This window comes from Theropithecus gelada, chromosome 3, assembly GCF_003255815.1.
Source record: "Theropithecus gelada isolate Dixy chromosome 3, Tgel_1.0, whole genome shotgun sequence".
Lineage (NCBI taxonomy): Eukaryota > Metazoa > Chordata > Mammalia > Primates > Cercopithecidae > Theropithecus > Theropithecus gelada.
Window position 1 is genome coordinate 135,889,553 of NC_037670.1, and position 26,948 is coordinate 135,916,500.

The following is a 26,948-nucleotide window of genomic DNA, read 5'->3' on the forward strand; positions in this document are numbered from 1 at the left end:
TGGTGGGGGAGGAAAAGGGACTAATCCAAGTAACTTTTGGATACAGTATTTGATTATACCCAACCCAAGGGAATATAGTCAAATACTATGGGAGGTATTTGGGTTGGGAAGTTGAGGGGTGGGGAATGCAAACAGTAAGGGAAACAATTGTGAAACTACTTAAGCTACATTGTAGGATTGAGCAAATGAGTTGGGAGAACAGTGCTGACTGTGGGAAAAGGGAGATATAAATACACAGCCGGAATCAGGGACAAATGCTGTGGGGCTCTGGAAGCAAAACCATATAGAAGTAGCAATGAGTATATGTAGCACTCAATTGTTAGGGTCTAATACCATTCCCTACTCCAAAGAATCAGCATTCTTCAGAGAAAAGGTTGATTCTGGGTCTGTGGTGGGGAATGTTTAAGATGAGCCTGAAACATTTTCATTGGCCACTAAGAAGTGTTTAGAAAAAAGATGGAAGTACATCAAAAGGAGATGGGAGCTTGCCTGGAGATCCCACTGGCTAAATATGAAAAAATTTGATTACTTATTAAATAAAGTCAGTAATGAGTTTAAACCACTGGAAAAACAGCTTTGAATCTGCTAATTTTCTGAATCTGAGCAATACTTTAAAATATGGGTTTTAGCTTCAAAAGGTAAATCAGGTAATTTCATTTCATTTAAGTAAGTAATACCATGAAAAAAATGTTACAAACTACTAAGTTAAATAAAATACGAAATATTGGTGGAGGGTTGTTTTTTGTTGTTTGTTTTTTGGGGGTTTTTTTTGAAACAAGGTCTCCCTCTGTTGCCCACACCGGAGTGCAGTAGCATGATCAAGGCTCACTGCAGCCTCAATTCCCAGGCTCAAATGATCCTCCCACCTCTGCCTCCCGATAGCTAGGACCACAGATGCACACCACCAGGCCTGCCTAATTTTTGCATTTTTTGTATAGATGGAGTTTCACCATATTACGTAGGCTGGTCTCAAACTCCTGAATTCAAGCGGTCCACCAGCCTCAGCCTCCCAAAGTGCTGGGATTACAGGCGTGAGCCACCGTGCTCCGCCTAAAATATTGTTTTAAAATAAATCCCCTTTATGATCATTCTCAGAAATATGTTAGAAAAGAAGTTCTCTTGCACGTATAAAAAAAATTTTCAATTTATACATTATCCTTCTACACTAATTTCCAAAGAATAATTGTTGAGCTGAGTTAAAGCTTTTCACTATTCTTTGAATATTATATCTGCATATCCAACTGTTAATTGAATTTGAGATCCACTAGTAAAGCAAAAAGCTTGTGACTTTGAAGACTATTTAGAATGTACAATGTTTTATTAATTATCATTAGTACTATTACACAATGGTTGTACCCTTGTAAGTTTGTTAAGAAATAGCTGACGTTGAAATTGTCTGCATCTAAAGGACATGTTAAGAAAAGCAGAGAAATCTTACCAAAAAAAAAAAAAAAAAAATGAATCAACATCTCTTCTTTTGGTATTTACTCCTTTCACATCAATAAACATTTATTGAATATCTGCTAAGTGCCAGGCATCATATCAGTTTCTACACTGAAAGAGTACAGACATTTCTGTGTAGTATCTATATAGATATTGAACATTAAGCATTGTTCTTTGGAATTATTCCAGCCTTGTGATAAGGCTAAGAGGGCCATAAAAATAACATGAAGAAAGATGGATTTTATAAAGGATAGAGGCAATTGGGGATGTTATGGAAAGACAAACTACACAGCATTCTATACTCTCTGGTTCTTCTACTTTCAGAGAATGACCCTATCATCCAAACAGCTGCCCAAAGGTCAACATGGTAGTGAGCCAAAGTGACCATTTATTAAAAAAATAGAAATCATCCTAACTTTCTCTTGCTTGAAATCCTTCAATAACCCCTCATTTTCTATAGCATAATATCAAGCTGCTTAGATTTAGCATATAAAGGCTAATTATGATTAGATTCCTAGTCTCATCACTTCTACTCTTTTTTTGTTTTTTGTTTTTTTGAGATAGGGTCTCACTCTGTCACCCAGGCTGGAATGCAGTGGTGCGATCTCAGCGCATTGCAACCTCTGCCTCCCAGGCTCAAGCAATCTTCCCACTTCAGTCTCCAAAGTAGTGGGAACCACAGACATGTGCCACCACGCCTGATAATTTTTGTATTTTTTATAGAGATGGAGTTTCACCACGTTGCCCAGGCTAATCTCAAACTCCTGAGCTCAAGTGATCCACCCACCTTCCCAAAGTGCTGGGATTACAGGTGTCAACCACCGTGCCTGGCCAGTTCCACTCTTTCATAGCACATCATGCTTCAACCAAACCCAACTCCATACAATTTCTAGAATATGCCACACTTTTACTTGTCTCTGGGCCTTTACACACCTCTCCCTTCTGTCTACATCACTCTTCCCACCTTTCTTTGTTTTGGCCAGCTTTACCCATCCTTCAGGTTAGCTCAGATGTCACTATCAGGAAGTCCACTGAGGCTCTCCAAATCTGACTTAGATTCCCTTCCTATGTGTTCCCATAAAACTCTATGCTCCCCCAGCACAGCATTTATCACACCTGATTTTCTCAGGCTTACCCCTAATCAGCTGTGAGTTCTGTGCAGGCAGAAACACTTGTTCACTGCTATACTTCAGTGCTTTACACTTAAGTGCTCAGTGTTCAATATAGTTTCACTGAACAAATTAATAAACCACTTAGCTGTCCATATAAACTACATCATACTCTGGAGGCCTTGATTGAACAGCACTGCACAACCACATGCCATAAATTGTGTGTGTGTGTGTGTGTGTGTGGTGTATGTACACACAAATGACTATCTCCATCTCTTACCTGATAGTTTTACTTCACAGTTGAAGATATTTATGGAGAAAGTGGTTTTAAAAAGAAATTATACTTTTGTTGTAAGTATAAATATACACAGAAAGAAATATGTGGGCTGGGAATAGTGGTGCATGCCTGTAATCCTAGCACTGTGGAGGCCAAGGCAGGAGGATCACTTGAGCTCAGGAGTTTGAAACCAACCTTAGCAGCAAAAGAAGACCCTCTCTCAACAAAAAAAAAAAAAAAAAAATTAATGTAGCCAGTCATGGTGGCACATGCCTGTGCTCCCAGCTACTCAGGAGGCTGAGGTGGGAGGATCACTTGAGCCAAGGAGATCGAAACTGCAGTGAGCTGTGATCACACCACTACACTCCAGCCTGGGTGACAGAGCAATGAGACCCTGGTTCATTAAAAAAAAAAAAAAAAAAAAGGCCGGGCGCGGTGGCTCAAGCCTGTAATCCCAGCACTTTGGGAGGCCGAGACGGGCGGATCACGAGGTCAGGAGATCGAGACCATCCTGGCTAACACGGTGAAACCCCGTCTCTACTAAAAATACAAAAAAACTAGCCGGGCGAGGTAGCAGCCGCCTGTAGTCCCAGCTGCTCGGGAGGCTGAGGCAGAAGAATTGCGCGAACCTGGGAGGCGGAGCTTGCAGTGAGCGGAGATCTGGCCACTGCACTCTAGCCTGGGCGACAGAGCGAGACTCCGTCTCAAAAAAAAAAAAAAAAAGGCTGGGCACAGAGGTTCGTGCGCCTGTAATCCCAGAATTTTGGGAGGCTGAGGTGGGCAGATCACAAGGTCAGGTGTTCAAGACCAGCCTGGCCAACATGGTGAAACCCGTCTCTACTAAAAATACAAAAATTAGCCAGGTGTGGTGGCGCATGCCTGTAGTCCCAGCTACTTGGGAGGCTAAGGCAGGAGAATCGCTTGAACCTGAGAGACAGAGGTTGCACTGAGCAGAGATCATGCCACTGTACTCCAGCCTTGGCAACAGAACGAGATTCCATCTCACCAAAAAAAAAAAAAAAAAAAACAAAGAAAAGAAAAAAATAACATATGCCGATTATTACATATATCTGTATATTGAACTTCATGAAGTTGATTTTTTTCTGTGTGTATTTTTCTTCAGTAAATCATAACACAACACTCTTGTCCAAAGGCAGTAAAGATGGATAAGAAGGATCAAGTAACTTTCATAATCCACTCAACTATAAGGCATTAAGAATTTTTTTCCCAATTAACAGCTGATTTTTAGAAAGTGTTTAGTTAGATTTTCCTTACAAGCAATTAGTTTTCAGTCTGTGCTCCATGGTCTCCTAATGATTCCCTGGAGTCTTAAGGGCCAGGGGGAGCAGGTGCTAAGTGAACAGAGCTCTGAGCTGCCTCAATCAGAGCCACTCTGCTTTTATCTGTTTCTTTTTTTTTTTTTTTTTTTTCCAATAATGGAATTCCAACCAAGATTTTCTTTGAAGAAGGGTTCACTACATTAAAATAAGAATAAAATAAAAAAAGAAAAAGGTTAAAAAAACACTGCCTTAAAGAATCAGCAGTGGATTGAGGTTTGCACTATATAATTCAAGCTCTAATGTATTTCATATTTCTTGGTTAGACTAAATTCAACTGTCAGGTTTATAGGCCTTCCTTTGTGCTAAAATGAGAAATACCATTTGAATACAGAAATATCAAGGAGGAGGGAAAACAAAATGGGTTTTTTAGAACTATATTTATTCTCTGATGCAGCTATTTCTAAATTTACTTATTATTTTTAATGGCATTATTTATGTACCAATCTTCAAGTTAACGATTCGTAACAGAACACCAAAATAATCTAATTGAACAACAGAAGCCCACTGTAAATGCCAGCTGCTGCTATGTTTCATATACTGTAAACAAATATCCCACCTCACTTTAATAGTTTCTTAGTAGAAAGATCACCTTAAAGGAAAAGATCCACCAAACTCATATTTAAGTAACAATTTTAGCTATTTTGCCAATCAAGAAACAAAAGGGGCTCCAGGTAACTGAAACTGGGGGTGCTCCATCATAAAACATCTAGAAGACCAGTGGGGTGAATTTGATCTGCTAGTGAACACAATGAAGATTGATAAGCAAAACTGGGCTTCTTCCAACAGAAACCTCCTGCCAACCTGTGCACAACATTGTGCAATTGTGGAATGGCACTTGACTGGAAGTCAGGGAAACACTTGCAATCAAGTCCAGGATCTGTAACAAGTTACATGAATCCAAAACCTTTACAGCTGAACACATAAAATTATTCATAAGACCTAATGAGGTGAGAAGCAACCAAACTTGATTTTCATCTCTCTGGGAAACCCTATATTAGCACTGTAACTACAAGGCCCTCTTCCACTTCCAAACTCCTCTGGCATTCACTAGCCACACCCTCATTTGGCACCCAAAACTGTTAGTTACCGTTTTATAGGTAACTTCTCAACTAAGTTGTAAGCCCCTAAAGGGCATAGGCCTTGTCTCACTCCTTTCTATACATCCTAAAATTCTTAGAATTTTGCTAAGCATTTGCAGATGCTAAATAAATGTATCCTGACTGTTTGTTTAATTGTAGATACGGTTTATATTACCACCCATTTACAATGTTGATAGTTTCATATGGTTGTGTTGATGACATTCCACTCCTTTAAATGCCAGTCAAGAGAGCAATGGAGAAAATAAGCAGCCAGATCAGGCTGTATTGACAGCCATGCAACTCATCTGATATTACCTCTCCATGCATGTATCCCTCCCAAAGAACCAAGTGCCCACTCTGTTCTAGGGCTAAGTGTTTTCTGTTCCTGTTATGCTTTGTACCAAGTCCGAAATAAGATTTGTATTCAAGTCTTAGCTATGCCAATGAGTAAGCAATTCATTTCATCTATTTGAATAGATGACCTTAGCTCCAATTATCTATGATTCTATGATTCTAACTTCAGGCCTTTACCCTCCAATATCAGAACGGCCCCTCCCTTACAGTACTAAAATTACCTATCTTCCATGATATGTCCCATCATCATCACTACACCCATGTTCAAAGGCCATTTCTGACTTCTGCTATAAGATCAACATACTCATGAAATTATTTACACTTATAAAGATAACACTGCTAAATTTCTTGTCTGATCTTTACGTCATACCTGCGTTCATTTAATAAACACATTAGGAAAGCTTCTAATATATTCCTGCTTTCAGCAGCAGAGATAAGTTATGCCTCCATTTGCAAATAAGCACCAATAATAGTAAATAAAACTAAATTATTTTTATACTGGTCACCAGAAAGGTTGTTTTCATCTTAAACAGCAGTTTAGTAGCCTTGAGAATAATCTGATCTCTCCCATTTTATAAGAAACTTATTTTTATTGTCTCATCAACATCAAATGATATTAGGGAGTTTCACAATGACTGTGACAATAAATGGCTTAGAAAGAAAATTCAGTAACAATTTTGATAGGTTTCAGGGAATATATGAGCTAGATAAAAATACATGAGCCATACAGAGATTTGATGCAATTTAAATTAATATCTACCAGTTTTGAAAAATAAAGTTTCTCAGAACCTAATGTAGCTTTGTTCTGCAAAAAAGACTAGGCATATCACCTAAAAAGACCTGTCCCTAACCAACTAATTGTTATCCAAGTAATTAAAAAGAAAAGTGGCAATTTTACTTCTTCATACATGTTAAGCAAAACCAGCCATAATAAAATCCCTGATGAAAGGTGAGTTTTAAAAATAAAAGTGAGATGGAGGTAACAGAATCCTCCAAGAAATACTTAAAAGGCTAGTTTTTCTCAGTCAAAAGCATATCAACATTTTCCTATATTTTGGATATTAACCTCAGTTACAAATATTAGATTATGAAATATAAAATATAAAAATCTTTGGCTAGTGGTATAGTAAGGTTTTGTTTCATTTTTAATAGAGTGATTAGCCATTCACAAAAATCAGTCAGTATTACTCTTCCATAAATTATGATAAAAATCTACAAACTCTAAAGGAAGCATTAATTGGGAAAACAAAAAAACTAAATATTCTTGTTGTAAAACTAATAAAATAAAAACCTCAGTCTAGTAGAGAATATTCATTTTGTGTTGATTAAAATTTTATATCACTGTATTAAACATAGTAATATTAAAAACTGTTACTTTAATTACCTCATTTAATCTCTACATTAACCTTACTTTTATCCCCATTTTAAAAGATATAAACTGATGCTCAGAGTGCTTAAGGAATCTTCCCAAGGTCAAAGAGACAGTAAATAGCAGAGCTGAATCCAGATTATTTGACCCTGTAAACTATGTATTTAAGCACTATGCTTTACTGCCTCCAGTTACTCATAACCCCCAATAAATATTCAGCATTCCCAATAAAACACAGGGCATGATGAGTTATTGATTTCATAACTGCTACTGCAGCATTCAGATACTACTTATTTGGAAAAGTGTTCTGAATACACAATTAATTCAATCCACTATGTAAAAGGTAAATGTTCAAGTCTCATTCAAATGGAGAAGGGGTAGAAAAGGAAGAAAAGTACAAAGTCTATATGGAACATCAATTAATAAAAATTATTATCAGGGTTGTCTTTAAACTTCACAATTACTGAAGGTCCTTATTATCCTGCTGTACTTTCAGCACTCTCAACTGCCTCTTAGAATTTGAAATTTCACTGTTGAAACAAAAGAAACATAAAATATATGTGCATTCTAAAAAATTGTGTCCTTTTGCAATTTATCTTCTACATTTATTACCTGGGTCTTCTAACACTCAACTAGAAGCTAAAGCAATCCAACTGTATATATAAAATGTAAAACTGGAAATGCCAGAAAATCAACATGACCTTTCAAATATAACATTTTCCACAATCATTTACTTAATACTAGAAAAACATTTTACAGTATTTAAAGCATAATCTTTAGGTGTAATACTTTCAGCAAATATAAAAGCAAATACAGAACAAAGTCAACTACATTTTTCAACCAAAACTGCAATTAATTTTAAACTACTACTTTTTCTGCAATAGTTCGTTATCTACCTATTAAAACATTCATAACCATATTAGTGTGCTCTACTTTTCAAATACAAAGCTGATGCTAATCACCACACTAGTCACCTCCTGTAACTGGCAGGGACTGCTAGTATAACAAACCCCTCCCCTGACACCAATTTCCCTATATTAGTTTGCTTGAGAACAAAAATACGTGTTGGGCAAAGAGATGAGATAAGCCTTCTCTGTAAGCCAGCAAGACCACTCTTGATTAATCCCCAATGTACCGGCCTGAACAGCATGGCTTCTAACCAACCAGACTCCTCTGGCTTCTAACCAACCAGAATCCTCAGTCAAAAATACTTTCAACAAAGATAAAAATTAGCTAGAAGGTTGTATTACCCTAAAATTAATTTTATATGAGAGCAAATGTATAGCCTTTATATTTTCTGATCCAATCACACCTTTGTTAAAAGCAAAAGATATGCAAGTTAACACTAATAGGATGTTAGATGTTCCAAGAGAGAATCACACTTCAGATAAACTACTACTCAAAATTTTCTGTATTCCATAATCAAATAGCAATCTTTAAGAATATACCTTTCATTCCCCTTCGACTACTTTATTTCCAAAAGAAGCTGAACAGAAAATACTTTTCCTCACACTTTTTTCCTCACATCTCCTAGCAGGAGAGAAAAATTAGCAAAACAAATGAACTCAGAATCATTCAAAGGTGTGGACAGTGTACATCTTATAGCTTTAATACCTGAGAACTAGGAAGAAAAAGAGATCAAGGAAATAAAGTGAGCAACTTACCTGGCTGAAAGACAAATTCTACACTTAAAACTAAGTATGGCTCTACAAAAGGATGAGTTTATGTTCTTTGCAGGGACATGGATGAAGCTGGAAACCATCATTCTGAGCAAACTATCGCAAGGACAGAAAACCAAATACCGTATGTTCTCACTCATAGGTGGGAACTGAACAATGAGAACACTTGGACACAGGATGGGGAACATCACATACCGGGGTCTGTCGTGGCGTGGGGGGACGGGGGAGGGATAGTATTAGGAGACATACCTAATGTAAATGACCATTAATGGGTGCAGCACACCAACATGGCACATGTATACAAATGTAACAAACCTACACGTTGTGCACATGTACCCTAGAACTTAAAGTATAATAAAAAAAAAATAAGTATGGCTCCTATCGACTCTGAATTCAGTTCGTATTTCTTTAATGCAAAGAAAGAGCAAAGTTACTGAATAAGGAGATAAAAGTGTAAAACATCAACACAGCAACTAAATTAGATACCTCACCTATCACAGAGAAAATCAATAAGACCCAATAAATTTATATGTACATATTTACCTTTGGAATAATATGTCATCTGCTTTTTGTATTCTAGACACGTTCTATTTCACTGACTGGGAAAAATCGAAAAGGTGGCCTTTGTAGCAGAGGACAAACAGAATTCAGGCTTACTGTAACAGAGCAGCAAAACAAGGTGAGAGAAAAGCAGCTGAGGAGGGGAAGTTTACATTCAACATATATAAAAATAATGTATATTGGCTTTTTTTTTTTTTTCATGAGGGAAGGAAGGTAAGTGGCTACCCTAGAATGAAGGAAAATTAAAGGATCCCTGAGAACAGTTTATACCCCAAACAAAACAAGAGTGAGACAAATTAAAGTAGAAAAAAAACCAAAACCCCAACGAAGACAAAAACCCCAATCCTCTCTCTTACATTGAGAGAATCCGAATAAGACAACATCAGAACACAGTATCTGCATCCAGAAGTCAGACTCACACACACACACACACACTCTCAGAGCAGAACAAAAGGATCACATATTTTACACTATTAAGATAAAACTAGTACAATTATATTTTTAAATATTAATTTAAAAAAAAAAAAAGAGAGAAAACAGGTTGGTCAGCTCTGCCCATAGAAGCTTCCAAAAAACTCCATAGGAGTCATCCTCATGATTGTGAGACAGAATTTCACTAGGGCTTAGATATGCATTTCCCTAATGATTAATGATGTTGAGCATCTTTTCATGCCCTTATTGGTCATTTGTATATTTTCTTTGGAGAAATGTCAATTCAAACCGTTTGCCCATGTTTTAGTCTGGTTGTTTTTTCTTGTTGAGATGTTCGGAGTTATTTGAGACGGAATCTTGCTCTGTCACCCAGCTGGGGTGCAGTGGCGCGATCTCGGCTCACTGCAACCTCTGCCTCCCAGGTTCAAGCAATTCTCCTGCCTCAGCCTCCCGAGTAGCTGGTATTACAGGCCACCATTCCCAGCTAACTTTTCGTATTTTTTGTAGAGAGAGGGTTTCACCATGTTGGCCAGGCTGGTCTTGAACTCCTGAACTCAGGTGATCCACCCGCCCTAGCCTCCCAAATTATATACTGTGGATAGTAACCCCTTATCAGATACGTGAACCACAGGATTCTTTTTAAATTCATTTTTCTATTCCCTGATTTCTCAGAGTTGGCTATATGTAATGCAGAAGTACATTTTGAGTTGAATATATTTCTTCCTTGTTTTTATTTTTTACCTAATACAAAATTTAAAATACTCAAAAGAGGAATACAATGGAAAATAACATCCATCCCTGCTCTTCAGTTACCAAGTTCCAATCCCCAGAGGCATTTTCCATTTTCTTATAATTCCCCCCAGAAATAGTCAACGCATATATAAGAAAATACATTTCTTAAGTCTCCTCCAAAATAATCTATCCATCGTTCTGCATTTTCCTTTTTGACCTACTATATCCTGAAGATTATTACATTTCAGTATATATAAACTGCCTTATTTTTAACAACATAAATATTTCATTATATATACTATAATTTATTGATCCACTACCCTAAGGATGGGCATTTGTTTCCAGTCATTGCCAAGAGTATCCTTAAATACATTATTTCACACAATTACAGGATCTATAGGATACATTCTAGTAGAAAATTCAAATGCTATATATATTTCAAATTTTCCAAACTGATCTCAATGAAAATTGCACAAATCCATACTCCCATTAGCAATGATCACACTTGCCTAGGTCCCTATACCCTCAATGACACATTGTGTTTTCAAAATTTGTTTCTTTGCCAATTAGGTTTTTTAAAAAAGGCATCTCATTAAAGTTTAAATTTTGCATTTCTCTTATTATGAAATATTAACACTCTTCGTATATTTGTCCATTTTTCTATCCAATTGTTGGTCTTCTTTCCACTGAGTTGTTTGTGTTCTTTACATATTTATGAAATCAGCTGTCTTCGTATGATATGAGTTGCAAACATTTTTTTCCTAGTTTTTCTTTGCTTTTTGATATACTATGTTTTCTTAATTCTTAAATTTAGAAACACGGGTACTTCCACTATGTCTTTGTTCAAACTATATTCCTTATTTTGAATGTTCTTCCCTTCCTTCAAAGGTCCATTCAAGTTGATGTCTCTGCTCTCTCCCTAATCACTCAATTATCACCTTGATTCAAAAATTATTTAGTTAGGGCCTACTACATTATATTTACAAATAAGTAAATCCAGTGAATTTTGTGACATAGTAACACACAGCAAGGAAAATTTATAGAGGCCTCTAAACATTTAAATTGTATCTGAAAAAAATAAGAAGATATTATCCAAATTTTAAAAATGAAACAAAGGCCCAGGTAACAAGAACTTATTATCTATAAATTAGTCTCATTGGGGTACAGAAGGCTAATATTGTAGTAAAAAAGAGAAAAACCTGAAGAGGCAAGCAGAGCCAGGTAGGATAGGTCTTTTAGGCCAATTTAAGTAAGTTTTTCTTAATTGTAGGGCAACTAGAAGCCACAAAACCATTTTAAGCAGCAGAATGCTGGTCAGAGAATTTTACAAAGATTACTGACTGCAATCTTGAGTTTAACCAGCACTTCAGTGAGCAGACTTGAAACTGATTCAAATATCAAATATACTCTTATTTATTCAATAAGTGAATTTTAAACCACTATGGAATAGAATGCTACAGAAAGGTGAAATAAGGTAATGTGCTGCTCTACTTCTTTGACTAAGGGCTTGGAACAATCATGGCTGCAAGGCAACTTTAAACAACCAGACAATCAGACCAACTTAAAGATGAGACCTCTAATAATAAAAAATCATAGTTGATTCTCACCACTTTATCATAAAATTCAAAATGGACAAGTATGGGCCCAAATTCATGCAATTCACTCAACGACTGTACTCTTACTTCTCCATTGTATGCTAAACAAACTGTCATACTCCCCTTTTCATCCTGCTTTTTTGCTTTTTTTATTTTTTAGTTTTTTATTTTATTTTATTTTATTTTATTTTATTTTTTATTCTGGAGACAGGGCCTTGTTCGCTACAGTGCAGTGTTGTGATTATGGTTCACTGCAGCCTCAAACTCCTGGGCTCAAGCGATTCCCGTCTCAGCCTCCCTGAGTAGCTGGGACTACCCATGGGCACCACCACATCAGTCTAATTTTTTTTTTTTTTCTTCAGACAGGGTCTCACTGTGTTGCCCAGGCTGGTGTACAATGGCATGATCACGGCTCACTGCAACCTCTGCCTCCCAGTCTGAAACACTCCTCCCATGTCAGCCTCCCAAGGAGCTGGGACCAGAGGCACATGCCACCATGTCAAGCTAATTTTTTGTATTTTTGGTTGAGATAGGGTTTCACCATGTTGTTCACGCTGGTCTCAAACTCCTGGACTCAAGTGATCCTCCTGCCTCAGCCTCACGAAGCACTGGGATTACAGGTGTGAGCCACTGCACCTGGCCTATCCTGCTTTCAAGAGATGGGATTAAATGTCCAGAAAGAATTCATGAAATGTTATGAACATTGAATTTCCCCACATTTAGCCTAGGTAGTGAGAAACCAGTTTCAGGGACACAATATTATCTATCTTGTCACCCAATTCAATGCTCTCAACTGATCTTCTATGTGCTTGCTACACCAAAAAAGTTCTTCCAAATACATTCAAAAAATAAAGTTTGTTTGACTGCATGCTTCTCTAGAATGCTTTTAAATTTTTCTTCTCCCCATTCTCAATACCATAAATCAGGTAACACTTAACAGGAATTGTCTGTACTCTTTCTTATTTGCTGGTGACAATTCCTTTTTGATTCTCCATGTCTACTTTAGGAGTTAGCGGCTGAACAGTCATTCTTACATCTGTTGTCACAGGATATACCACCGTTCTGTCTTTAGATACATGATACACTTTGAAGTTAACAGAAAAAAGTAAATTAGTATAAATACAAAAAGTTGATATTACAATATAATAAGCATGTCAATGGTACTAACAGGAGATGACAAGTACACCTTTATTTCGAAGTAATCACCATCAACTGTTCTCAAACTCAGAAGTGTATAGTTTTTTTATATAATTTTAATTCATTATCATGTCACCATTTTTCTCTAAGTATTTTAAACTATAGGGACATTTTGATTGAAACTAGAATTGTATTTAATATAGCACCTCCCTCAGGAATTTAATTTTACAAGGTTATTTCTATTCTCTTCCCAAGAATCTTTCCATCTAATTCTACCTTGCCCTCGTGGCTCAACCCATACAGAGACCGGTCGTAAGTGCTTTAGAATCTAGCATTTTCTTCCTACAAATAGGAAATAATGTGTCTCTGACACTACACAAAAATGTGGCAATATAATTTATGCTTTTGGAAGGAAGACTAACATCTCAAGCTGACAACTAGGTAATAAATATGATTAAGACCAAAGCACACAAGGAGAATATCCCAAAGGGTATATATACCTTTCACAAGAAGACAAAAGAAGGCTTAATCAGTGAGACATTTTCAGCAAAAAATACAGTCATTTTTTTCTCAGATGCTGCTACATAACCATCTGTTTGGCAGTATTGACTTGTTAGGCCCAAATCATTATTTCCCTTCTTTACTATTAATCTTCAAAACAAAAAAATTTAAGTCTACGATAGTAACCAAGTCTGACTCATTAACCGAACAATTCCTCTCTTTTCTTTATGAGTTTAAATTCACATAGGATTCTTACAAACAGCTTATAAAGTCCTCCAAAATAACCTATGAAGTATGTGTTATCTCCATTTTCACAGAAGGAAAATGAAGTTCAGAGACAAAAAGCAACTTGTTCATGTTCGTATAGGTAATAACAGAGCCAGCACCTGAATAAAGATCTTACATATCCTTTTCACTATATATCACCATGTTAACATCTGGGTATTTATATTTGAAGCCTATTTTTTAAGTTTTGATATAAGAGTTTTAACTGAATGTTTAGAGTATTGACATAATGTAGTCATATACATCAGACAGGTCTCAAAAAATCTTCTAATATGTTGTCATAATCCACATATTCAGACTACAGGATAAAATCCACATATTCAGACTACAGGATATCTCTTAAACATGAGAAATAGTAAGACTCTGGCCACATGTGGTGGCTCACACCTGTAATCCCAGCACTTTCAGAGGCCGAGGCAGGTGGATCATCTGAGGTCAGGAGTTCGAGAGCAGCCTGGCCAATATAGTGAGACCCCATCTCTACCAAAAATACAAAAATTAGCCAGACATGGTAACACACGCCTGTAATCCCAGTTACTTGGGAGGCTGAGGCATGAAAATCACTTGAACTTGGGAGGCAGAATTTGCGGTGAGCTGAGATCATGTCACAGCACTCCAGCCTGGATGACAGCGCAAGACTCCGTCTCAAAAAAAAAACGTAGTGAGACTCATAAAAAGCACAAGCTAATTCACTTATAAACTGATTCAAACTGCCTTCACATAACAGTGCTAAATAGTTATTAACATTTAACAAAACTAAATAATAATTATTCAGTATTTAAATCTGACACTAAAAAAAACTCTTATTCAAGCAACTATTAAACAAATGCTGATCCTTTGTAAATAATCTGCAATACCAGTAAAACTAAAAATAAAGGCCAAAAAGGCTACATACTATATGATTCTAACTCTATGACATTATGGAAAAGGCAAAAACGTTGGAGACAGTGAAAAGATCAGAAGTTACCAGGGGTTAGGAGAAGGGAGGGATGAATAAGCAGAACCCAAGATTTTTAGGCAGTGAAAATACTCTGTATACTATAAGGGTATATACATGGCATTATACATTTGTCCAAACCCACTAAATGCACTGCATCAAGAATGAACCCTAATGTAAACTATGAACTTTGGGGGATAATGATGTGTCCATGTAGGTTCATCAATTGTAGCAAACGTACCATTCTGGTGGGGGATATTGATCATGCGGGAGAGGCTATGCATGTGTGAGGGCAGGGAGCAAATGGGGTATCTCTGTACCTTCCATTCAAGTTTACTGTGAACCAAAAATGACCCTAAAAAATAGTCTATTTTACATAAGTAAGGCAAAATATCTGTGGCAATCTTAATCTTCTCCTATAAATTATTACTTCACAGGTCCTCTGTTACCTATTTAGTAGAAAGCTGTCAATCCTAACCTTCTGCACCGCTCTTATTTACATACACATTGTTCCTCACAACATCTGCTCTGCCCATTGTAGCCTGCTTATCCTCTAATGGTCATCAGTATACTGAGTCCAAAGACAGGGTAGGAGTCAGACAAGAGATGGAGAAGGCAGGTAGTGGGGCTAAGGAAGCAAAGAACTCCTAAAGTGGGAAGTCAGCACATAAATCTGCAGGAGAAAATCTGCAGGAACAAGGAGAAAAGAATCCTAAGTTGATACAAATGTGATTATTAGTTTACATAATGGGAATCATATGAAACGAAATTATCCTAAAATACAAAACATGATGACATTACAAACATTTCCCTTCTTTAAAAAAAGTCTTCGCTATATACAATTACAAAACTAGAACGTGATAATGTGTTTGCAACGTGTCCTCCAGCAACAAGCAAAATGATTTTTCAAAAGTTGACTGTAAATGCTACATTTTTCAAAGGAAAGATATATAAAAGTGTGTGTGACAAAGACCTATGTCTCAGAATAAACTTGGGAAAAGGTACAAATACTAAATTTTTATGATTTATTGCCTGAAAGAAAGTTGTACACTTTTATATCCTGGGTCTTCTTAATTTAACAAGTCAAGAACATACTATGTGTTACCAAACTAAGCAGGAGTTCAATGAGATTCTGAAAGTTACACCTAACATACTATGTACTACCAAAAACATACTATGTGTTTAGAAACAAATAGTATGCTAGGTATGACTATTAGGTATGTTAGGTATGACTGTTAGAGGTGTGTGTGTGGTCACTTGCTTGCTTTGGTCATCAGTGAGGAAGCAACTAACAAACAGTCCAAATACCTGAGTCATTTATGAGAGGCTAAGGGCTCCAATGGCAAATCAGGGACCTATAAGACAGGTTCAAAGATGGTTCTGGCAGGATCCACCACCACTACCACTACCACCTCAGCAAAACACGACCTTCTTCATCTGAAGTTTCAGGGAAGCAACAAAGGCTAGAGTTCTGCCAGCCGTTCAGCTCAGTAAACACTGATAAAGCACCAGTGAAGTACAAAGCATTTGCTTAAAGGTGATAAAAGACACTGAATAGGAGGAAATATAGCCCCTTCTACCTTAAGAATTTTCCAATCAAAAATATGGTAAGACTATAGTCCAGGCAAAGTAGAGAAAGTACTAAAAGAGAAATACAAAGAAGACATTCAGAGGTTTCCTCAAGGAGATGCTCTAGAATGAAACCTGAGGCTATTACTCAGATGACCAACAAGTTCATGCTATAGCCACTGCTCGTTTATAATTTTCTTCCATTCAATGTAGTACTATTACACCAGAGATGTGAGAAACTTAAGACATGCTATTTTGTTCTAGCTGATTATTAAAGGGGGAGAATTCTTGAATATAAAGTAAGATATAAGATAAAGATACAACATGATTTTAAAGAAGAAATCAGGGAAGGATTTGGAGCAAAGTGTGTCATAATGCTAACATGGCACAAAGCAAAATAATTCAACTTCCATTCAGTTTTACTGGTCAAAAAGAATAGTATCACTTTTTTTTTTTTTCTTCTTTTTTGAGACAGACTCTCACTCTGTCATCCAGTCTGGAGTGCAGTGGCACAATCTCTGCTCACTGCAACCTCCACCTCCAGGGTTCAAGAGATCCTCCTGCCTCAGCCTCCCGAGTAGCTGGGATCACAGGCGCATATCACCACACCTGGTTAATTTTTGTATTTTTAGTAGAGACAGAGTTTCATCATGTTGGCCAGGCTGTTCTCGAACTCCTGACCTCAAGTGATCCACCCGCCCTGGCCTCCCAAAGTGCTGGGATTATAGGTGTGAGCCACCATCACTTCTATAACACATTTATATGCTGCTTTAATGGCTTACAAAGGACTCTCCCATAAACGCTTACAATGCATCTCAAAGCAATCCTATGTCAGGTAGAGACTGTTATCCTCTCAGGTAGCCTGCCCTCACAAGACAGTCCGCAATGATCCTTGCCTCATGTCCTTGTGTAATCCCCTCCCATACTGAATCAGGACTGGTCTATGGGACCAACTGAATACATCTGAAATGATGGTGTATGACTTCCACAGGTAAGGCATAAAAGGCACTGCAGCGTCCACTTCGGTAGCTTGAATCTCAGGAAAGTCATCTGCCACCTCATGAGAACAGCCCTATGGCAAGCCCATCGTGGAAAGTAACCAACCTGCCAACACCAACTGGCCAGCCATGTGAGTAAGCCACCTTGGAAGTGAATTTTCTAGCTCCAGTGATGCTCCTATAAAACTTCCACTCCTGCTGATACCTGACAGCAACCTCCAGAGACCCAAGCAAGGCCCCTCAAATTGCTGACCCCCAGCAACCATGAGATAACAAACAATTATTGTTGTTTTCAGCCACTAAGTTTTTCATGTTACAAAACAACAGAGAACCCAGTTTTACATATGAGGCTCAGAGGGGTTAATTTTCCAACTATCATACAGGAATAAGTAGAGAAAACAGATCTGCAACCCAGTCTTTAGGTTTTAGGTTCAAGAAGGTTCAAACAATACCACCTTCTTCTCAACTAAAATAAGGTATAATACTGTAAGGATGATCATTCCTAAGTGATTATATGACTGATGCTAGTATGTCAGGCTTCCTACAGTACACAGACACAGTATATGTCCCTGTATTCTTAACAAATATAATGTGAATCTACAAAATAAGTGAATTTGTGGTGCTCCATTGCACTCTGTGGAGTTCTTACTATTTTCTGGAAAATTGCTATTTTTAACGTGCATATCTTGAAAATAAACACTTAATACATTTAGAGAATTTTAATACTAAAATATTACTGACACTGAGACTACACACTTAACAATCTTAATTACAATAAGCATTTGTGTAATTTTAAACAATTAGAATATGTCAGACAGGAAATGCTCAACTGCTGTTTCTTTAAGGTTCTGCTTTTTGGCTTTAGGTCTTCAACCTCGTAGCATTACACAAATGTAGTAAAATGTATTATCAAAATGCTCCTGATGGTAAAATATTAAATCAAAATCCATGAAGTAGTTACCATCTTACAGAACAAGGTAGCCAGCTCTTAAGCCTGTCCACTTCTGGAGAAGGTCAAAAGAACATTTTATTGTTATAATCACATCTGCATATAATGTCCCTTCACACAAATCTCGTCTTTTGAGCCATATAACTTTGCAAAACAGGTAGGCAGGACGGGTATACTACCATCCCATTTTTCAATGATGGCCTTAGAGAAGTCTGAGTAACTTAACTAAGGATATATAACTATTAAAAGGAATTGCAAGAATCTAATCTACAAGTTTTTGGCACCAAATCCCAGCCTTTTCTTCTAAACCATGTTTCAGCCCAGCGGTGCTCCACCCTGACTGCCATGAGGACACCTAAGATGCTTTGAAAATATCACTGCCTGGACCTCATCCCCCAGATACTTAATTTAATTGCACTGGTTTGTGTCAGCTGTCTAATATATAATAAACCAGCGTTGGTAAATTCACAGAAAGTTTATACCACAGGGAGAAAATGCTGATATGTCTATATGTAAACTGAAACATATTAACCCCCTAAGAACTTCCTCAAAGACAAAAATATCTTGCAACAAAATCATAAAGAACAAGAAAGGGGAGAGGAGAAACCCAAGCCCCTTCTGCTGCTATCATGGGGCCATTAAGGAATATTTTATTCCCCCAATCTCACTCCCTGAACCTCACCATGCCACACTTCAAGATATAGCTCAGGTATCACCTTCTGTGAGTCCTTCAGGATCACAAAAATAATGAAGTCCATTTTTTTGCATCTATCTTACCTTGAACTCTAACTCTATCATAGTACATATTGCCCCTCAAAGCATTGCTTTATTTATATATTTATTTTTATTTATTTATCTATTTTTATTTTTTTTGAGATGGAATCTTGCTCTGTCACCCAGGCCGGAGTGCAGTAGCACATTCTTGGCTCACTGTAACCTCTGCCTCCTGGGTTCAAGTGATTCTCCTGCCTCAGCCTCCTGGGTAGCTAGGATTACAGGTACATGTCACCACGCCTGGCTAATTTTTGTATTTTCAGTAGAGATGGGGTTTTGCCATGTTGACCAGGCTAGTTCCGAACTCCTGACCTCTGGTGATCCACCCACCTCAGCCTCCCAAAGTGCTAGTATTACGGGGTGAGCCACCTTGCCCAGATTGCTTTATTTATATATCCATTTCTCTCACTGCCCTGAGGGTTCCTTAACCCATTTATGCCAGAGGTTGCAAATTTTTTTGTGAAAAATCAGGACTTGGTGATGACCTTGAGAAGTAGGATATAAATAACTCTCACTAGCTTAGCGTTCCAATAATGGAGCACTCTCCACATGGTAAGAACACACACATCTGTTTCTCCAGCCTTCGCAATCTCTTGTGCTGTTCCAGGATCCTATATCCAACTGCCTTCTAGACATCTCACACTTGCCAATGATATGCCCTGCAAGCATGTTAAACACAGGTCCAAAGTTGAACTCATTCTCTTCTCCCTCATACCTTCTTCCTCTTCTCTTTTCCCACTCACTACCCAGAAACCTATGAAGCATTCTAACATTCTCACTCTCCCATATCTTTTACATTCAAACAGTCAGAAAGACCAGCAAATTCTTCCTCATCTAACTTTTCCTAAACATTGTCACTTCTCTATTCCCACTACTTCCACCCTTATCTAAGCTTTCAACCTCTCTTATCGATACTAATGCACTGTCCTTGAAAGCTTCCAATCTTGCCATGTCCCCACACCCAACCCCACTCCACCTTCAATCTACCCAGCACACTGCTTTCAGTGATCTTCCATGACACTCACAATTCTTCAGTGGCTGACTACTACACATGGTATAGGAAGTATACCCTGAACTGGCTATCCAGTTTCATCTCCTTTCACTCCTAACCTTGTCCTTCACACTCTAATATAACTTACCTACATACAGTGCCCAGTACACACTATGTTCTCGTAATGCCACACAACTACTCAGGCTGTTGGCTTTACCTAGAAATGCTTTCTACTGCTTATCAACATGTCCGCTCCTACTCAGTTTTCAAGTCTCAGCTCAAACACAACCACTACTAAAACCCTTCCCTGGTATTGCAGGCAGAGATCAAGAGCTCTTGTTAGATTTCATTTGCACTTGTACCTACCTCTGTTATAGCAAATAGCATACTGTATTTGAACTACTGGTCAAGATATCTGTAGTCCTATTAGACTATAAGATCCTTGGTCAAAGACAACGACTTTTCATCTTTATATCCTCCTCACTAGTTCAATTCACAGTCACTAGTTCCGTGTACATTACTAGTTCAATGCAGATATATAATAAAAAAGGAGAGGAGAGGTTAATGAATAAGGTATGGGCCAATGAAAGAACAAGAAAATCAACTGGACTTTGAGTATAGAAAAACAAATACCAGATCTTAAGAAAGTACAGATATCTGTAGTACAGACGTCTGTTACTGTAGTACAGACATCCATTACTAAGTCCTAACCATTAAAAAAAAATAGAAAAATATGGTTATTCAGGTAGTATGAAGATGACAAAAAAAAAAAAACCTTGTTATTGGACTAAGTAGACATTAAGAAGGTAAAAGTTTCCAGTGGAACAGTTGACAAAGATCAACAGAGAAGCCAGAGAAAAAGATGGTTATTTCTAGGAACCAAGTAATTCATTGACCTAAATTCATGGACTGATCAAGACTGCCACCTTTCTCTCAGTTCGCAACCCCTCTCCCGTGTCATTATTCTGCATCACCCTTTCTGAGTCCCCACTACCAAATCCCCAATGCCATGGGTAGTTTCCTTCCAGTGGAGCCACAGGTCCAGGCCAATGGCTTAATCCGGATGCAAGGGCAGGGGGTGGAAGGGTATCTTTGTTCTTATGTCTAGCACTTTGAGGAAAAATTAAACAACTATCTACTGAGAATTTATTTTATGACAGATACTGTGCTACATTACACTCACTGACTGAATTTCACAGTAATCATGAGTAATTATCCCATTTACACATGAGGAATTTACGTCCAAGGTCAACAGCTAAGCAATGACAAGGCCCGCCTGAAAACCTAAGAATGACAACCTCCAGAGCTTTTTCTATACCCTCACTATCTCAAAATGGCGGGAGACGTGGTCCAACCATTCTAGGTTGGCACTCAGAAGACATTTGCCTCCAAAACACTATTACATATGTCGATTAGAGTCTACAGTACCACTAATATATAATAGGCTCACAATGAGTTTAAAAAGCTTTCCTTACTACCATATGAAAGTAAGTACTATATTTCCTGGGGTCCGGACCTGGAAATCTAAATGCTATTTATTCCCATCAGTACACTGTTCACTTTACAAACAATAGACTTGAAAATAAACTTGTGGAATACAATGGGTTCTTAAGTAAGGCTTTTCTTTAAGAATATTTTCTTGCTTCCACAAAAAATATAAAAGCCACCAAGGATAGAATGATTTTGCCTTGTTAACTTGTAAGAACAATGACACTAAAAGAAACCTGTGGGAAATATGCTTATCTGACCAGGTGCTCATTTTCAGTGGGCTGTCATTTGAGTAAAACATCATACTAAACCCCACAGACCACAGCTTACGATAGAAATGCCACAAACTATAGCAGTACAGTTGATATGCCTATAATCTACTGACAAAACGTACTCCTCAGTAAAGTAAAACCAGATGTCTGTTGTGAAATCAGATGTCTGTGAACTTGTCTTTCTCAGTTTTCAGAGCAGTATTAGATACGCTGCATACTCAGCTAAGCTGTATATTAAATCCACAACTTGGCAAAATCATGACAGTTTGGACATGAAGCATCAGCATTTTTATTGTAATTCTTATAAACCAAAGACATTTCTGAAATAGAAATCCTAAGTTTAAGTACTCAGCTAAATACAGTAGTATGTCTTTCTCACTTTAAGAACACTGTCAGGGCTTTTTAAACACATTATAGAAATTCTTTCCCTTCATTTTTCAAGCTGACACACTTTATCCAGGGCTGTGGAATGATCTGATAAGGTCACATCAGGTGTCAGTCCCTGTCCCAGAAATTCTAGGATCAGATACACCAGGTGATCCCCTGTGAAAAGCAAATCCCAGGGAGGCTTAACAGCTACAGGAAAGTTAGGTACTACATGGCTTTCCACAATCAAAGGGAAGATCATAGGAAAGTAATGGGTGACCACATAGAAAAACAGGGAGGGAAATTTAAAAGTACTTACGTGCCAGGCACTGTTTTTTCACACATTCTTTTATATATACTCTTTGTTCTGTTTTGATGGATAAGAAATCAAGCAGCAGGGAAGTTTTAATGGCCCAAAGTGACACAGCTAATAAAATAAGAGCCAGAAATCAAGCTTATGTCCAAAAGACTATAAAAGTCATGCTACTTCTACATGAAAGTTTCGGGTGGGGTGAGGAGGGGTGGTAAATAGCCAAGAAGAAGGAGAAAAAGGAAGAAATTTATAATTTTACCAAATAACAGTGAAATAGATATATATATAAACATGTATTATATCTCACATATGTTCCATATATAATACATAGTTAAGATGTATACATTTTTAACATATACTTAAGTTGCATATTTAGTATGTGTATATATGGAACAAAAAGTTGAAGAAATAAATATCAAATTGTTAAATGGTCACCTGAGAGTAGGCTCATAGGAAACTCACATTTTGCCTTTTACATCCCTCCCAGATTTAATTCTAAATAACTTTTTTTGACTTTATATTACTCTTATAACCAGAAAAAGCCAAAGAACTATTCTAGTTTAGATTTTTTAAATGAGGCTAAATGCACAGAAACCCATGCAAGTTAATGGTCTACTTTCGTATTTGTTTTTCTAAGTACATCATCATTTACACTCTCCATGATTCCTAATATTAGGTCCTTCTTATGGAACAACTACAAAAGTTATCCTCATCTAATTATTATACTTGTACACTGGAAAACGACTGTAACATTATTCAGTATAGGACACAAATCGCCAAGGTCAGTCATCCTTGTAAGTTTATTACTGAAAGTACTAGAAACGTGTAATAATAATTATATTCTCCACAACACTGTACAGACCTGCAAACCACTATGATCAGTAGTAGAGGGAAAGTCTTGTACATTAACATGTAACGATTCAGAAAATCCACAAAACTGGTGGAAGGCCTGCCCCAAAACAGCCATCTCCAATACAATCTCATCATTCTCACCATCCTACTTTTATCGAAGTGCTGATAAAAGTGCTCAGCACATGGTAAAAAAGAGAGAATTAGCTATTGAATCAATGAAGGAACCCATTATCAATAAACAATCACTTCCTGGTTTTCCATAAAGTAAATTATGTGGTCACCTATCACTTGAGCACAAACAGGCACGTTCAGGATACAGGCAGCCAGTATCAGAACAGGCAGCCGATCACAGAGGGCAATTCTACTTATCCTGTGTAAGAATCCAAGAATGTGGTTTACTACATTCCTGCTTGTATCTAATCTGAATTTCAACTAATTTAAAACAGCTATTTATATGTGACATACAGGATGCATAAGGAGTTCCCAACCTTGTGAGAGGAGGTGTGTTTCATTTCACCATACAGGGGAGAGGGAAGCAGTGTATTAAAGTAGTGACAGAAAAGTCCCACAGAAGAACCAATGAAATAGACCACACTGAAAATCACAGTAGGCCTCAGAAGACTTCAGTGTCCTTTTTGGCAACTTTTCAAAAGTGAATGGAATGCTTGCAAGGAGGTACCAAGAGTGAAAGTCCAGAGAAAAAGGCCCAGCCTGGTCATCTCTCTCCCCTCAAAACATCTTCTTCTGTAAGCTTGAGAGAAAATTCCAAAGAACTTCAACATTAGTAACCTTGTTACTAACTTTACGCCTCAGGGTCCTAAAGGATTTTTTTCAGGAGTCCCCTTTTAAAATGTAAACAGCCCTAGAGGGGGTTACTGTTCATTATCAAACAGGACCTGGATTCTTTAGTGCTACGGTCTCAGGGATTAGTCAAAGCTGGCTAATAAGATAGGGGCCGGAGACAGACAACTAGAGAGGACCACTGTTGCAAGGTAAAAACAGGTAAAGGGGAAGGGCAGTTTTCTGTCGGGTCAAGCGGCTAAAAGGGATCCATATGCCCAAGCTGTTAAACTCCCAGGCAACTTTATAGACTGTGTGAGCCTGAAAACAGCGCGGGGCTTGGGGCCTGTGACTTTGAAGGTGGGTCCTCCAGTTCCCGATGAAAAGGTAGAATCTGGGCCCATGTTCCCCAGGAGTAGTTCTGGATCTAGCCCTTCTCTCTCTCGCTCTCAGGACAGTCCTAGCTCCTTCCACCCCTGACCATTCCTTACTTACCCTTTCTCCCGCTCTTCCTCGGTGAGAAGGGGTAAGTGGTTATTTTGTGCCCTCGCCCAATTTGGCCAAAACCCTAAAAGTAAAAAACGACAGACAGACATGTGCTTTAAAATCCTGTTGTTCAAGCCTGAGGCTCTCCCACCACCTGCCCAACACTTCCAGGCAGAAGGCAGCGCGTCCCCACAGCGCTCCCTCAGGGCCAGGGCCGGGGACCGGACTAGTGCCCTTTGTGAGGAATGGGAGAGGGGGCGTTCTGGGGGCTCGGCGGGGAGGAGTGGGCTGGCTCCGTGCCAGGTGTGCCGCCTCTGGCGCCGGTTTCCCACCCTAGTTAGCTAGTGGCACCAGGAAGAGGACTAGGCAGGGGTGGCCGCCGCACGCGCCTCACATAAACACGCGCACGCACACATGCTCGCGATCACGCAGGACTCGCGGCCGCGCACCCCTCCGCCCCAGCAACGCTCGCCCCACCGGGGCCGGGGCCGACTCCCAGGGAAGGGTCCCCAGCCCAGGAGACCACCAAGGGTCGGCGGCTGCGCGCCTGCCCACCCCCGCCAGCCTCACAGCCCCCCGCCCGCCGCCGGACGCCGGGCGCCAGCCCTCCGCACCCGCTGCGCAGCTCAGCCCAGGGGAAGTCCCCGCGCAGACCCCGCCCTCCGCCGGCGGCAAGCTCCGCCCCGCTCCTCCGGCGCGCGGTGGCTTTCCGAAGCTCCGCCCCCGGTGGAGAACTGGTCTCTGGACCGCCCGCCCAGGTCGGGCTCAAAATGCGGCGTGGATCTAAAAGGATCAGAAATGACACTAATTCAGCAAGGAATTTTTGAGCACTTGCTCTAACCTCAGTAACGTACTAACGGGGGAGAGGACAGTAAAGAGCTGAAAAGTCTGTGAAACTGTGTTTTCAGCTCCTCCTCTTGTTTTGTAAGTCAGGAAAGAGAGAACCCTCACAGTTGCTTAAGCACAGGGCAGCAGTGGCAAAGCACCTCACGAAGGATCTTTGGGCAACTCCTCATCGCATTTTTTCCTACTCAGGTGCACTCATGAAACTATTCAGTTTTGCTGCCTCCAGGTAAACCAAAGTGAGTAATACAGGACAGGCGGTTTACTTGAGAGAGACTGGAATTTCATACTGAAGCTTTTGCCCTCAAATGGGTCAAACTCTTTTTTTTTTTTTTTTGAGACGGAATCTTGCTCTGTCGCCCAGGCTGGAGTGCAGTGGCGCGATCTCGGCTCCGCCTTCCGGGTTCACGCCATTCTCCTGCCTCAGCCTCCTAGTAGCTGGGACTACAGGCCCCCGCCACCACGCCCAGCTATTTGGGTTTTTGTTTGTTTGTTTGTTTGTTTGTTTTTTGTATTGTTAGTAAAGACGAGGTTTCACTGTGTTAGCCAAGATGGTCTCGATCTCATGACTTCGTGATCTGCCCGCCTCGGCCTCCCAAAGTGCTGGGATTACATGCGTGAGCCACCTCGCCTGGCCAAATGGTACAAACTCTTAACTGGGTTATTACAACCTACAAAGAAACCTTCTTATCCATGTTATTAATTATCCTAATTCAATGTGGCTTCCAATGTTGATGAAAGTACCCAAATCATGGTGCTCCAACAAGCTGGATGCCAACCAGGTACTCGTAAGTACTTGCAATTACAGGTGCGATATTTTCATTCCTTATCATCCCAAGATGCCCTTCCTTCATGTGAAGCAGCTGGAAAGATTAACTACCAGATTCCCTATGATTGAGGAATTGATAAATAGAAAGGGAAGACCGAAACCGACCGAATTTTCCGATCGAAGTGAAACTTGAGAAACTTGCATGTATTTTACCTGAGTTCCTTTCTCAGGAGATACACTGTCAGACCTCCCAGATAGTGTCAAGGAACTGAAACTTTCCAGAACACTACATCTGGACAATGAGGTACATCTGCTGCCTGTTCACAAACTCCTCTTCCTTACCCCTTCATAATTCCCTGCTATAGAAAGTCCTAACTTTAGTCTCCCTAAGACAGGTTTGAGACTGGTCTCCCTGCCAGCATCACCTGCATTAAAGCCTGTCTTCCCTGGCAATACTCGTTGTCTCAGGGATTGGTTTTCTTTGCTAGGAGCAACCCAACCTAGGCTGAAGCCCAGGCATTCAGCAGCAGTGGCACCTACAAGTACTGAACAGACATAAAATACTTTTTTTCTCCTTTTCTTACTCCTCCAGTTATATCTTCATTATTTCTGTCTCTGTTCTCCTTCTAGATGCTGCCAAACTACTCTGTGCACTTTCAGATCACTTA

General features: G+C 38.9%; 1 protein-coding gene across 6 annotated transcripts in view; it reads right to left on the reverse strand.

The window, feature by feature from the left end:
- Nucleotides 1-25,351, reverse strand: part of IMMP2L (inner mitochondrial membrane peptidase subunit 2) — an 879,518-nt gene extending 854,167 nt beyond the window's left edge. For 3 of the 6 annotated variants that reach the window (XM_025379245.1, XM_025379241.1, XM_025379244.1), the window contains exons 1-2: nt 25,283-25,351; nt 24,678-24,750 (exon numbers count right to left, since the gene is read on the reverse strand). The gene's annotated coding sequence lies outside the window, so the exon portion shown is untranslated. Of the gene's footprint in view, nt 1-24,677; nt 24,751-25,080; nt 25,173-25,282 lie in introns of those variants that run through there. The other 3 variants (XM_025379243.1, XM_025379240.1, XM_025379242.1) reach the window with 3 other exon arrangements.
- Nucleotides 25,352-26,948: the final 1,597 nt, after the last annotated feature.